The sequence below is a fragment of the Argiope bruennichi genome, chromosome 6 (genome assembly GCF_947563725.1).
Source record: "Argiope bruennichi chromosome 6, qqArgBrue1.1, whole genome shotgun sequence".
Lineage (NCBI taxonomy): Eukaryota > Metazoa > Arthropoda > Arachnida > Araneae > Araneidae > Argiope > Argiope bruennichi.
The window spans coordinates 50,493,581-50,505,468 of NC_079156.1; the positions used below are offsets into that span (position 1 = coordinate 50,493,581).

The window sequence follows — 11,888 nt, forward strand, 5'->3', positions numbered from 1 at the left end:
ATTACTAGAAATGCTTTTTAATATTAAAAAGCAAGTAAAAAAGTTTTTATTTTCTTCGCATTATAAAAAAATCTGAAGAAAAACATAGATTTCTAATAGTCACACAGAAACTCAAATAACAATATCTTCATTTAACTTTTAAACTAAACTTTTCATAGAGTTAGTAAAATTTAGCAAGAGTTCACCGTGAAACTTCTCAAAATTAACATTTCGCCGAATATAAAATAAAGTTTATTTTTGGAGAAGTAAAGGCGAATTTAACATAGAATTATACTAAATTTTTTTAAAGTTTTGAAGAACTGTAAGAAGATAAATTATTTCACGTTATATTATTACAAAGGACCATCTTCATGAATTTGAGTACTCAAGATTAGAGAAAATTCGGAATCATTAATAAGAATGTGATGATATTTACTTGTACCTATTCATTATTAATAGAAAATATCTATTAATCATTAATAGAAGTTTTAGTTAAGCTATGGCCAAACGATAATACCTAGTTAATAATCAAGCAATAAAAAATTAGTAAATGATCTTTGAATGCCTTACAATTTTTACAATCGATTCCTTTACACATTTATTTCCAATTCTCCGATATTATATATGATTAATTTTAACGGTTACACTGTGAATATTATTTTCTCTATTATATTTTAATTTACTTATAAAAACAAAAATAAAAGAATATACTAAAGATTTAAATTAATATAATAAAACAGTTATAAAGATTTTGTATTTTTATTTGATATTTTTAATCGTTTATTTAATTGATTCAAAATTATGTATTTTATATAAAGAAATACAATAATTTATTCTAATCATAAAAACTTTTGCAACTCTACTGCACGTATAACTTGAGATTTTTTTTTCTCTGATTGTCATGCATTAGTGTTTATTATATATGTTTATGCAATATTTCAAAATCAAAAGTTATCTATTTACAAGCCCGAATTTCACTTTAAAATTATAATAAAATAAATATAGTTGTTTGGTTTTTATTCACTTTAATTCATGTCTTCTCTAGCTATAGCCCAATGAATAAGACAGCCCTTTTAATAGAAAACAAGGTGGTAGTTCAAACACAGATCATACACGTGTTTTTTCACGCAACTAAGAAACTTGTTTCTCCCCAAAACTGAACCTACTTTTCGAACTCAGCATTTTAGTTTTTTGCAAAAGCGCAAACATTCAATGTTTAAGAAAAATGTGAAATAATCATATTTAAATATTCTTTTTTAATACAATCAATAAAATGAAATAATTTTAACATTCTATAAAATATGAGAGTCCCGTTATTTCAAAATAACTTTCAACAAAAGTACTTACCCTTTTTCTTATAAAAAAGCTATACTTTCAACAGGTATTCCAAATTGTCTTTTCATCATCAAAAACATGTAACTTGTAAAGTTTTTTTTTTTTTTTAAACACAGTTTTTCTCAAGAATCAACAATTCGAGAAACGAAACTCTATTCGCCCATCCCCAACAAGCAACTTTTCGCTCAAACGGCCGATCCGTATCTGCCGCTTCTTGGATTTTCGTCTGTTCGGGCCCAGCAGCTGCCAATAGGGCTGCCGTAAACAACTTTTAACTCATGTTAGCCAAATTGTCGCCAAGCAATCAACAGTTATGCGGTGAGGTTGGTGGAGTTTGGCTAAGTTTAATGGCGATACTGACTTAAAAATGAGCGCAGGTTTTGAAAGCACTAAATGAGGGAAGTTTTTTCCGTTACCTGTGGGGTTAAGTGGAAACGTGAATCGGGTTGGAAAACTCTCCGTTTAGTGAACACTTCTTTCTTTTTTTGTTTTGAATAAATGAATCAGTGCTGCTTTTATTAAGTCCCTAAAGAATAATTCTAATGAACAATTTAAATAAATATTCTTCATTTCTTGAAGAATAAATTACATCAAAAATAACAAATAAATGATTAAATAGAAGAATTTTCGTATTTAAGAACTTATAATTTATCTTTCATTTCTTTGGACCAGAAAAAAAAAATTTTGTTTTCATTTAAATTTTATCTTATATTTCCATGTATGGGCGATTTTCTACAGGAGTAGATTTAAATATTTTACGACCCTAGGCCATAGGCATTGTGAAAACTTTATTTTAATAACTAGTCAATTTAGTTTCACATTTTATGTATTTTTAACTTGATCAAATAAATAATTTGCTTTAGTTAGGTTTTTTAAATTTAAATTACTTTGTGAAAACTATTTTTACTAATTTATTTCAAAATTATTTATTAAAAATAAGTAAATAAAATTTCAAAAAAAATTATCATAATTGACTTTTCTACTTAAAAATACAAGCATTTAATTATTATGAAAGATTCTATAGAAATAATAAATTTCAAATAAATATAACATTAAAAATTATCATTTTATTCTCAGTTACAGGCAAGACATAACATAATCAGCTAATGAATAATTAATATTTCCGTACATTATAAAAAAGTAATTTTTATGCGTTTATTAAGGATTTTATTAATTCAATATACAAACACACATTAATCATAATATTTAATGATATGAAAAATTTGTATTTCTTGCAAATTAGTTTATTTCGATAATAAGGCTAACAAATTTCTTAATCGACGTGCTTGCGCTCCCCCCCCCCCTTTAGTTTAGTTTAGTTATATTAACGTTCCATTGTAAAGCAAAACTAGGGCTATATTGGGACGGACCTCGCAATTTTGAACCGCTGTCAGATGACGAAGACCACACCTGAGCTGGCACCCCCCCCCCCTCTCCACACCACAACACACCAGCGGGAGGACGCTTGGCATGACGGATTTAACGTGCGACAGACCCCCTTACACGACAGTTCTTCGGTGGAATCGGGTCTCGAACCTGAAACCCTCCCCCCCCCCTTTAATACAGTCACAGTTTCGCCACTGATTTTGGGTTTAACTCCACGACACTCGATAAATACAAATATAGATTTTGAAAAGTACTTCTTCTCTTTGAAGTTTGGTACAAATATATAATTGTAGAGCAAAGATAACGTATGCATTTATTCATTGATTTAGTTTCTTGAGCTTCTGAGTTATCGTGTCGTATATGTCCCTCCCCCGAAAAAACAGGCCGAAGACAATCAATGTTTTGCTTGATTTTGATGGAATATTTGATAAATATCCGCATTTTAAGTAATAAAAATACATGTTAATTTTTATTTTATACGAAGTATACAATGGAAAAAGTAATATAATCGTCAAAAAAAAAAAAAAAAAAAAGGGGATCTATAGATTTTAACGACTTTGGACATTTTCAGAACTTACTGAGACAGAAAAACACATTTTTGGAATTATTCCTGTCAGTCAGTAAACACAAAAATTCAAAAAAAAAAAAAAAAAAAAAAATTAATTAAAAAATCTAGATGAATGAAATTTGATATATGATCTTAAAACCAAATTTGCAGATTTCTGTCAACTTTTTAATGAAACCTGTTAAGAGGAAGTCTGTCTGTCCGGCTGTCCGAATACAAGTAAAGACTGTAAAAATTATTACTGTTGCGTTTCTTGATTACACAATAATTTATTAGATAGTGCAGATTGTTGTCTGAGTGAAATGACTTGAAGACACAGGTTGTCTTTCATGGGGTTTCTTGCTAACATCAACAACAAAAGGCATATGATTACGCCATAGTGTAGTAGGCCTAGAGAACTACACATAAAATTTCTTGGGAGAGAGAGAGCCTTAATAACACTCACCCTAGTACAGGAGTCAAGTTCGCTTCTACTGGAAAAAAAATATACTGTTACGAATCTGCGATGCGGCTTTCCAGCATAGTTGGTTCCATAGGAGGTCCCAGAGCTTGGCGACCATTTGACGACGAATTTGGCGACTTTGGCGCCAAAATAGATTATACCCGGAACATCGAGAATTTTCCCGATCCGTCCAGTAGGAACGGAGATACGCCTCGAACGTTCCTGATTGGTTGAGAGGCTTCTAGCCCCTCCTCCTGAGACCTATAAAAGGAAACACCCGCAGCTGCCGGGCAGTGGTGAATTGAGGAAAAGTCGGAAGTGGCAGAGCAGAGCAGAAGAGTGGTGAACCGGTCGTGAATTGAGTCGTGGACTGGTGGTGAATTGAGTTACGAACCAGTGGAGTCGAAGAGTAGTCGGAATCTACAGTAAAAAAACTGGCCTTCCAGAGATAAGCGGAGCGGCGACGGAGTGAAGCCAGTGCTGAACTAAGCTGTGCGCTACTGTCCGTCTGTCTTGTTATATGCTGCTGTGTATGCTGTTGTTGCTGCACGTCTCGGCTGAAGAATCGTCTTCTGTGCTGTATATAGTTGTCGTCTTTGTGCTGTCCTGTGTGTCTTCGTGTAAATAAACGTCGTTGTTTTATTTTCTACTGCCGCCTAGTGATTGAGTGTTCCCCACACCATATAACTCCCACTATCCAAACGAACCCCGGAAATTTTGTAACAATACTAAACAACAACAGGGAAATCACGTGATACATGATTGGCAGCTAACTCCACCCAGGAAGATCACGTGGTTAACTGAATTCTTAACAAACACTATAACTTTAAAACGAAGAGAACAAAATCAATAAAATTTAGAACACAGACTGAACACCAAAAATGTAGATATGCGCCAAACTTAGAGCCAAATCTGTTATGGTGTCGACCATTTCTGGGTCTGTACTTACACAAACGTATAAACGAGATAACTGAAAATCGCAATGATTTAGATTAATAAAAATTGGTATATGAATTTGTGACCACGATTGTTATTTTGTAATAACTTTTAGTCTAAATCGGACTACCGCATGTCTTGACATAAGTGATGACACTTTTCTTGACAACATAAATTTATCATATTTCAAGGATTAAATAATCGATAACTGTTTACATATATACAATTCCAATTTAAATTTAAACACATTTCTCAGAGTTCCCCCGGGAGCTCCTACCAACACACACTCTTACAGGTATCAGCCACCCCCCCCCATGAGACTGTTCCTCTCTCTTCACTTCATCTCTTTTCAGCCGTGAGGATGAAACAGCTAGAGGCATGACACGGACGGAAAAAATATACTCAAAAATATACATTTGCGTCCTGTTGATAGTATGTTAACAGCTTTCCAGCGATTAATTGCCAAAAATTGCACGCAAATAGGTTATTTCGTAACTATTGTTCACTAATGGCACACAGATAATAATACACAAGTATATTTACAAAAGACTATGTGAGAAAGTTTAGGGGAGGCCATTCTCATTGGATATGTAGGGGATTGAATTGATCGAGGATAGAACCTGGGACCTTGTGATTCGCAGTACAGTAACATGACCACAAGACAAAAACAATTGCTCGTGCAGCGCAGCTGTTAACTGGCTTATAAGCTTTCACCACAGACTCTCCCTCCAGTGAGTCGGAGGTGAGACGAACGATATGGCTGTGGAGTGGTGATGTATTAAGTTGTTGATTCTAATGCGCCTGTACCCATTTGAGCATTTGCGTTGCGGCGAGCGTGTGTGGGTGAGTGATTGCTGTTACGTTAAGTGAGTCTGACGACTTTGGGTTGCTGCGTCAAGGGAGTCTGACGACTTTGGTTTGCTGTGGGTAGATGGCGCCACAACAGCTGTACGAAGGTTGAAGGTTCATCGTCCGAGGTCACCAAGGTGGCGGATTGATGTGCGCGAGGATAGAACCTGGGACCTTGTGGTTCGTATCCAATGACATGACCACGATACAAAAGCAATTGCTCGTGAAGCGTAGCTGTTAACTGGCTTATAAGCTTTCACCACAGATATATATATGCAATGGGAGTGGTTATTTTCACTTTTTCTCGTTCACACGAACATATAGACAAACAAACAGACATCTCATTTATTGAATTTCCGCACAATATAACTGAAGTCTGCAATATTTTTGTAAAACGGATGTACCATATTTCACTCGTCTACCACGTTCCTTTTAACAGTTATCCTTTTATAGAGAGGCAAACGATAAATAATCTCAATTAAACACTCAGATAGCGCTCAAACATCCATAGAATTTTTAGATGAGATTTTTTTTCTTTACAATTATCTCTTTGTACGTTTCGTTTTTTTCACAAAAAAGTAGAAAAAAAAAGAGCCAAGGCAGTTTTATTACATCATAATGTGCCATTTGACAAAAAAAGTAAATTGTAATTATTATATTGGAAAAAGCTTGAATTGAAACTAGAAAACACATGATTGGATGATAACGTATGTTTGCTACTGTAAGAACATTTATATTTCATTTGACAAAATCTGTTACGTTAGTGAAATAAGGACCGACGAAGTAGAACTTTCAAAGCCCCTTTGAACTAGACAAGCATCTATTCCAGATTAATTTTACATGGCATATGAATAGCAATTATTTGAGTAAATCCATTAAATCGGCACCTCGATATTTACGGTTGCCTAGATGCAAACATCGACTACCTCGATAAACATCGAATGTTCCAATCAATTTAATGGATTTACTTAATTACTTAAGATTGATTTACCATATAAATTAAATGAATAAATCCTTTAAGCTGGCCTTTCGATGTTTACTGGTGAAGGTGATACAGAATTTTGCTTAAAGGGAAAAAAAAATCTTTTTATCCTTTCTATTCATTTTTATTTTTTCGTACAAAAAGTATATATACAAGGGAAAATATTATAATCTTAAAAAAAAAACTGAAACTTGAGAGATTGATGAATCTACATTTCTTATACCTCAACGAGTCTGAAAAGGATATTTTTAGACTTTTATCTGTCTACACGAGTGGTCCAACCAACAGGAATGGTCTACCTGAAACTCTTTCGCATACTTTTAAATAAGTTTTATCTTCTTAAAGCTTAAAATTGTGTATTAAGGGCAAGGCCGCGAATGCTATGAATGCTCAGATTTTTATTTTCCTTGTACCACACCTGTATAAGGTGCGCTTCAAAATGTATTAAAGAAAATCGCTACTAGTGTATTTCTTACATAACACTGGCGAAAAATAGATACAAAATATAGAACTTTGATGTTAATTTAGTGCTTTTATTAAATCTAGCAAGCAATATTTGGTATGTTCTTTTTTTTATTTTGTTGAAATGCTATTAAGACACAAGTTTTAAAAAAAAACGAATATGAATTTTTGGCACCTTTTTCCCGATCACTTGAAATTAAAAATTTTATTGATTTCAAGCGATTTAAATTTAATAACAAGACCACATTCCAATTTCTATTTAAATTATTGTTTTTACATGAATGCAAAAATACAGACCGCCATAAGGAAAGCATTGATAGATTTGACACCAAATATGATAAAGATTTACATTTTTAGATACTTAACCTGTGTGCCAAATTCCATCCATCTAGTTCTTTGAATTTTCTAATTATACTATTCACTTGTATTTGGAAAGATGAATCAATAGACTTCCCCTGATTTTATTTCATTCCAAATTTGATGTAAAGTCCTTATGCCAAATTTCATCTACTTTGAGTTATCGTAATTACAGACAGACATAAATCCAAAAATGTGTTTTTCACACTAAGAGATATATTAAAACAAAATCGTTAAAATTTCGAGTGCGAATTTTTTCACATTGACAATATTTTCCCTACCTATGTTTTGCATATAAGAAAGCAAAAATACAGGGTTCACAAGAAATAAGTTTGCCACTTCAGAGGGCTCTAAAATGCGTTCTATTGATCCCAATGAGATAAAATTTGAACTATAGATTATTGAGATGATGTTCTTTACATTTATTAAATAAAAAAAATTAGTACAGAAATTCACCGTTATGTGGCGTTGTAATACACATAAAAACCATTTAATATGGTTTATAATTGTTAAATGAAGTCAAATTAAAATTGCTCCACATGTCCTCCTCCATTTTCCAATGTTGTCCTTCAGATCTGGTAGAGATGATAGCCTTTGGCGGCAGATATTGTCCTTCAAATAACCCCACAACCAAAAGTCGCAAGGGGTGATTACAAAGGCTATGCAACTGAGTTTTGTTGGTTCTGAACAATTTCACCAGTAGCGCTTTTTCTTCCAACGTAGGCATGACGAGCAGAGAAGAAACTAATGTTCGAGCAGGATCCGCCTTTTTTTTTTTTATCCAAAGAAAAATGGTAATAGGCATGCGCTGTGACACAAATTATCTTTCACATTTTCAATATATGCAAATAAATGCCATTTGTGTTGCAGCGCCATCTACAGATGAATTTTTGTACTAATTTTATTTAATTAATGAATGTAAAGCGCATCATCTGAATAATCTGTAGTTCGAATTTTATCTTATTTGGAGAAATAGAACGCATTTTAGAGCCCTCTGAAGAGGGTGGCTTATTTCTTGCTAACCCTGTACATCGATATAGAGCTATGAAATTCAATATATAGCTTTAACTTCAAATTTATAGATTGTTTTCAAAATTTGGACGAAATCCTTCGGATACAAGTCTTTGCGTACATGCGAACTTGATAACTGCAAAATACAAAGATCTATATGGATGAAATTTGGAATACATAAATTTTTCGGTATACGGTGTATTTTTATCGTGAGAATTGTAAATGAACGAATCAAATCAATCTATCTACTTGTTAATTTCTTTTATCCACGTGTGTGTGAACGTGACAGCTCAAAAACACGTAATATATATTGCTTAGATAAACAATATAATGACATCAACATGTGGCCAAAATTGTAGATCAGTACCAAATTATTAATTCAACTAGTGAAAAGGAAATCGTCGTAATTGAAGTTTTCTTTATCATTCTACGAAAGTCCACTTCACTTACGCGGAAGTAGTGGATAAAAGCATTTAAGTTCGCGGGATTGCTGTGAATTTCGAATGTTTTCTGCCTCTTTCTTTACACTGCCTCTAGAGTGGCTTTCTGCGTAGGGAGAATAGGCAGTTGTCAAAGACCCGATCTGAGAAGTGCCTTAGGCAGGTATATTAAAAAAATGTTATCAACCAAGTTGTCGAATAAATAAATTTATAAAAAAAGGTATAAATTATGTGAATTATAAAATATTTAAATTGAATTAATTAAATTATTAAATAAATTAAAATATAATTAAACTACTTTTCCATAGCATATTGGTATATTAATTATTCATTTTACTGGTTATGTTATATTCCACGTGAAGGTATCTTAAGATAATAATTTTATTTATTCGAAGTTAATTATTTATTTATATTTCTTTATAATAATAAAATGATTTTATTTGTTAGTAAAGAAATCATGAACTAATAATCACGGCTAATTTTTCACAAATTTTGTCATTTAGTCATGTTTTTCCCTTGATATACATATTAAACAAATAAAATATTTTTTTCACGAAGCTATTAAAAATATAACTTTAACCTTAACCTTAACCGACTACGCCTGAAGGAAAAAAGTGAATATCGGACATCCGCGACAGCAACATTGGCGAGAACAATGGTTGATTCTTAAGGGCCATCACCGATCACAGTAAAACACTTCCCGCGGGAAACATGTCCCATAATCGATAAGATGTAGTCAACCCCCATTCTTTCTGTACCCACGAGGGTGGCGAGAATCAATTACCATACCGGAAGCTTCTCATCTTCATTTCTGAGATGGCCCCCAAAGGGATTTTTTAAAATATAAATTAAAATCTATCATTGGAAGTTGATTAAGTTAAAAATGTATTGAAATATAAAACTACATTTCTCAGTTATTAAAATAAAGGTCTCATAATGTGCACTACTTCTTAATGACTATATTCCCCATTATTATTCCATGCTCGCTTTGCCTTTAGCAAATGCCGAGAAAGATGGAAGAAGAAGAGAAGTGAAATATCAGATTATCTCAATACACAAGAAAGTAAAAGGAAGAACAATCCCGCTTGCTTAAATTCAGATATATGCCTATTTGGTCATTATTAAATATAAAGAATTTTTTTTCTTTCAAAATATTTTTTCTCATATACGAAATATACAATGTATTGCTGTACAATGTACTGTACTGTCAAAAAGAAAATCAAACCTCGAGATTTTAATGAATCTTCATGTTTTAGAGCTCCCTGTGACTTAAAAAGAATCATTTTTCGAATTATGTCTGTCTATGAACGCGATATCTCAAACCGTAGAAATTTAGTCACACTCAATGTACCGATTTCGCTATTTTTTATTTCATTTAAAAAACCATGGCTTCTAGAAAGGCGGACAGTGTTCGTCCACACCTTGTTCGCAAGTCTTAACAGTATCTCTTTTTAGAGAGTAATGCAAAATGTAACCTTTATACAACCTCCAATCTCAATAACTGGACTCATTTCGCCAATTGATTTCATTATTTTGAGCGCATAATTAATCTGTGGTGACGCTTTATAAGTCAGATAACAGCTACGAAACATGAGAAATTTCTTTTGTCCAGTGGTCTTGTTACTCGGCTACGAACCCAAAGGTTGCGAGTTCGATCCTCGCCTATTGCCAATAGCAACATTGGTGACCCGATGACGTGATACGAAAAAAACCTTCATACAACTGTTGTAGCGCCCTCTACCATAAATAAATAAGTGAAAAAAAAAGGTGATAAAAAATCAGCCAATAAATAAAAAAAAAAGAAGCTGATAAATAATCAGCCAACAACAAAAAAAAAAATGAAGCTGATAAATAATCAGCCAATAAATAAAGGAAGCTGATAAAAAATCAGCCAATAAAAAAAAAATGGATAAGGCGCAACAGCCAATATATCACCACAAATAACAGGACAAAAAATCGTTCGTCTCACCTCCGACGAACTGAAGGGGGAGTAATGTGGTGACGCTTTATAAGTCAGATAACAGCTACGAGACATGAGAAATTTCTTTTGTCTAGTGGTCTTGTTACTCGGCTACGAACCCAAAGGTTGCGAGTTCGATCCTCGCCTATTGCCAATAGCAATCAAAATGTTTTGATTTTATTGTAAAAGTAACTATTGTCTATTTTCAGATATAGAAACCCGCCGTGATTTTGAGCACGCGTCAGAAGCATTAATTTTACATTAATAAGAATGAGATGAAGGATGGAGAAGATACATACACTTTGTTTAACAACGCGGCAAACCCCGATTATCAGTGGAATTAGGGGACATATTAACAACAGAAAACATCAAAATTAAACTAACCATGTGAGCGAAAAACACTCAAGTGATAAATTAAAATTAAATAGTATGGTTCAAAATTAACAAAAAAAAAACACACATCTAAGGTCTAATAAAACATTGAAGAAATGTGCTTATCTTATTCAATGTGTATATCAACCTTTTGAGAATGTTAAAGCGCTTGAAAGTGAATGCCTCAACGAACATGAGTACAATAAACGAGTTCTAAAACGAACAGTGGTAAGCGATATAAAAATATTATTTTCCTTTGATGTGTTAAAATAATTCATCAAAATCGGTTTAAATCATTAAATTAATAAATACTGTTCTTATGGTATGCAAATAGCTGACTGATAGTTAAACGCTTAGTTATAATCTTTTTTTTTTTTTGCCTTTATATTTTTTTTCCACAGAAAAAGATCTCCTTCTCTGTGCTTTTTGCATTCAGACAAAAGATACACCAGAACAATTAACGAATTCTGAAACGAATAGTAATAAGAAATTTTAAAATATTTTTATTTGTTGTGATAAAAAAAATAATTCATCAAAATCGGTTTAAATCATTAAATTAATAAATACTATTCTTATGGTATGCAAATAGTTGACTAATAGTTTGTTTGTTTTTTACCTTCATATCCTTTTGCATTCTGACAAGAGATACACAAGAACAATGAACGAATTCTGAAACGAATAGTAATAAGAAATTTAAAAATATTATTTTTATTTATTTTGATAAAAATAATTCTTCAAAATCGGTTTAAGTCATTCAATTAATAAATACTATTCTTATGGTATGCAAATAGTTGACTAATAGTTTGTTTGTT

The 11,888-nt window shown here is 32.4% G+C and overlaps 1 protein-coding gene across 1 annotated transcript in view; it reads right to left on the minus strand.

Annotated features, from left to right (window-relative positions):
* Positions 1-1,503, minus strand: part of LOC129973022 (uncharacterized) — a 202,414-nt gene extending 200,911 nt beyond the window's left edge. The window contains exon 1 of the mRNA XM_056087367.1: positions 1,327-1,503. The gene's annotated coding sequence lies outside the window, so the exon portion shown is untranslated. The remainder of the gene's footprint in view (positions 1-1,326) is intronic.
* Positions 1,504-11,888: the final 10,385 nt, after the last annotated feature.